Source organism: Bremia lactucae, linkage group LG4 (assembly GCF_004359215.1).
Source record: "Bremia lactucae strain SF5 linkage group LG4, whole genome shotgun sequence".
Classification (NCBI taxonomy): domain Eukaryota; phylum Oomycota; class Peronosporomycetes; order Peronosporales; family Peronosporaceae; genus Bremia; species Bremia lactucae.
The window spans coordinates 4,794,528-4,798,758 of NC_090613.1; positions in this window are offsets into that span (position 1 = coordinate 4,794,528).

Consider the following 4,231-nt stretch of genomic DNA (forward strand, 5'->3'; position numbering starts at 1 on the left):
TCCTCACTGTTAAAGTGGGATGGATCCTTTAGCCCTGTTAACGCGACAGCAGTAGTAGCTGTCGACGTTTCGACTAAGGCATTTGACGCGCCCGGCGAATTAACGCGGTGCGTGCGCTAGGTTTGAGGTTGAGTGGGCGTCTTCGCAGACGACCGACCAACGTGGCACCTTTTCTGTGGCATCTTTGACGCTGTGTATGGAAACAAAGGTCGCTAGAGTGATTAAGTGAACTAGCGGCGCGTAAAGCTGCTCGCAGTTCCTCGCTCCTCTTTGACGAATTTAAAATAGTAAATTTGTTCTTTAAGGAAGGATGGTGTAACGGGCTAAAGTTGCCCTAATGTTACACAGTTCCTTTTAGGTACACTTGATGTACTTAAGGGGATGGTCAATTACTTGAATAAAGTAATTAGCCCAGCACTCGGGTGTGGTGCACATTTGCGACCAACCCTTGTGCATGTGATGCGCATGGGTGCATTCACATTAGGAGGGATGACGCCTAGCGTCATCCGTTACGCGATGTATCTATAAAGATACGCTCGCAATACATATTAAGGGTTATCTATAGAGATGACATTTTAATTGGTAAAAATAGGTATTTATATCTAATACGATTAAATATAAAATAGGCTGAAAACTTGGTAAGTGCTCACGAGGAGGTGGATCACCGCTCCCGTGGCAACACTTAATCAAAGTACTACTAGTCCTACTTGGTAAGTGCGCACGAGGAGGTGGATCACCGCTCCCGTGGCGACACTTAATCAAAGTACTTAGTGCGTTGGGTGAGGTCGCTAACGCGCCCACCACAACTATCTCACGCAAGAGAATCGGGTTAGACCGCTTCCTCGCTGTGCTAGGGTGTGTCTAAGTAGAGCGTGGCCGCATTACGACGTGCCTGCCTACAACATCGGTGGCCCAGCACGCGGCTTCTTGAGAAGCACTCAGTCACCAATCATGCGCTTTTTAACGGGGTTCCCGTGTAAATCCGGGTTCCAGTGGCTCGGGAGCGGTGGTGATCCAAGTTCAGGCAAAGGAAAGATGTTATAAAATTCGGTGGGCTGACAGTATGTCGTATGCTGCTGAGAGCACAACAAACAATGTGTTTAAATACCAAGGCCTCCTCATTGGGCTACGAGCTTGAAGGCAATACGGGTACCATTCACTGCACGTTATTAAAGACAGCGCTATGATCATACGCCAACATGCCGGTAGAAGACCCCCAAAAGCTGCACACTTAGCCCTGATATGTTGAAGGTGCCGCCGAGAATAAGTGCGAATACGAGTGGCATCATGTACGCATCATGAGCGTGCATGTAACAAAATGGCAGATATGATTGCCAATATGGCAATGGACGACAAACGCAGTGTTCAATCCTGTTCAATCCCAGATTGAAGATCATCAGCGCAAGCAGGACTGGTGGACTTCCCTGGCAGCACATGCAAAGGGGGGTGTTGGGAACTGGATATTCAACCAAAGAAAGTGAACACTACCGAGACCAGGGACGACGTGCTCTAGGGGAGGCGTCGTTCGACTATCATTAGGTAGTGGGAGTTGCAAAGCTGTGAGGTGATATGGAGGCGCCTTGCAGGACGGACATTAAAAAAATCGTTAGCGAATAGAGTTAAGTGACATCAATGTACCCCACTATAAATGTAGGCAGGCACGTCGTAATGCAGCCACGCTATACTTTGACACACACCCTAGCACAGCAAGGAAACGGTTAAATCGGCTTCTCTTGCGTGCAGTAAGATAGTTGTGGTGGGCGCCTTAGCGACCTTTCCTAACGCACTGAGTACTCTAGTAAAGTGTCGTCACGGGAGCGGTAATCCGGCTCCTCGTGCGCACTTACTAAGTAGGAGTTGTTTTCAGACTGATTTATATTCAATCGTATTCAGTATAAATACCTATTTTAACAATCAAAAATGTCATCACTATAGATAACCCTTAATATGTATTGCGAGCGTAACTTTCTAGATACCTCGCGAAACGGATGACGCAAGCCGTCATAACGGATGACGGTACGCGTCAGCCTTCCTAATGTGAATGTACCTATGTACATCACATGCACAAGGGTTGGTCGCAAATGTGCACCACACCCGAGTGCTGGGCTAATTACTTTATTCAAGTAATTGACCATCCCCTTAAGTACATCAAGTGTGCCTAAAAGGAACTGTGTAACATTAGGGCAACTTTAGCCCGTTAAACCATCCTTCCTTAAAGAACAAATTTACTTTTTTAAATTCGTCAAAGAGGAGCGAGGAACTGCGAGCAGCTTTACGCGCCGCTAGTTCACTTAATCACTATAGCGACCTTTGTTTCCATACACAGCGCAAAGATGCCACCGAAAAGGTGCAACGTTGGTCGGTCGTCTGCGAAGACGCCCACTCAACCTCAAACCGAGCGCACGCACCGCGCTAATTCGCCGGCCACGTCAAATGCCTTAGTCGAAACGTCGACAGCTACTACTGCTGTCGCGTTAACAGGGCTAAAGGATCCATCCCACTTTAACAGTGAGGATGCTGATCCGTCGCTCATTGTCGACTATAATGAATCGACACCGTTGCCGTCACCTCATAGTAGTGATGCGAACAACGAGCTCATGAGGAAGGATGATGGCGCATTATTGCCCATCCAAACTTCTTTCATGGCTCACAACATGGAGACAGCAGCATTTACGAATGCTGTCACGTCGTCTGCGCTGGATAGCGCAGCGACAGCTATCGAGAGCGCTGCCCATAAAGGCACAGCTGCTTCTTTGTTAAGTAAGACCACAATCGCCTTATGCTCAGATCATAATCCATAATGGCCTAAAGCTCCGCCGACGACACGTTAACGGGCTCAGTCGGTGTCACAAGCCAGTCGTTTAGAACGTGGCTATGTGACGGCTGGTGCTCCTTTTCATAGGCAGCCACCAAGCCGGGCACATCAATACGTAGGGTATCGATCGGTTCCCAAGAGTTAAAACTCTTCGGGTAAACTTTCCATTGGACGAGGATCTGATACCCTTGCCTCACGGAGCGGTGGGCAAGCAACCTCCAACAAGGAAGCGTTGATTTCCACCCGCATCCATTAGTGCAGGCGGCGCCCGATAGAAACGGCGATCTCGCCCAAATAATAGCGGCTGCCGTACCTTTGTTCGTTCAGACACATGCGTTAAGCGATGCTGAACGACGTATTGCGGATCTCGGGGGTCAAGTCTCGCGACTGACCTCGGGTCTCGTTGATGTCCGAGCGAAGGCTCATCTGGGTTATGAACGCCTGAAGACTCGCTTGGACCTCATTGAGAGTATAATGCTGAGGGATCCGAGTTACTCGCGTGATGTCCCTCGCTCTCCAAGTCATGTTCGTGGTGGGAGGCATCGGTCCGATAGCTTTTCGCCTTCACGTCCCCCTCACCCGAACGACGCTCGACTCACAGTCGGCGTCACCATCGGTCTCCTTAGACGGATGGGGATATGTGACCTCATTTGGGTCTACATTTTGTTTCAGACGACCCACGTAAAATACGGGGTGCATCTTCCTATACGAGGAAAGTGTGAGCCTACAATTTGGGTCTCCAACCTCTTGTATCACCGTAAATGGCCCAATGAAATGCGGCAACAACTTCGTAGTACTCCAGGTAGTACGGAAATTGTATTTTTAGGTAGAGTAGCAGTACTTAATAGTACTTATTCACCCACTTTCAAGCGTTCATTATTTTTGCGACCATTTCGGTCCGCATATTCTAAATGCGTCACGAACTTTACGTGTGATGGCTAATCGCTCATCCACAAAGCGTTTTGAGCCTCCCTCACGCTTTTAGCATCAGACTCGCCTATGATACCGCCAAGAGGTCGGTCATAAGGCGTAGTTTTATTGACCACTGCTAAACTGGCAGTGTCACTAGGGCAAGTTTCTGTCGTTGAGATGATACCCTCATAGGTCATCGTCATATTGACGAAACTAAGTCCCTCTTTCGCACCGAGCATAGCGAGGGGCCCTCTCGACTAAGACTCGGGCTGCGCACAAACAAGACTACCGTCCGAGATGGCGCAGTCCATTAATATATAACGGTGTCTCACCCGTACTGGCGTGGACACTGTTATTTATAGCGAACTCCACAAAGGGCAATTGCTTGCTCCACTCTTTGGGAGTTGCTATAGTGCGTAAGACATCCGCCACGACCCGATTGGCACGTTCTGTTTGGCCATCGGTCTGGGGATGATCTGCGGTCGACATGTGGAGCTTGCTACC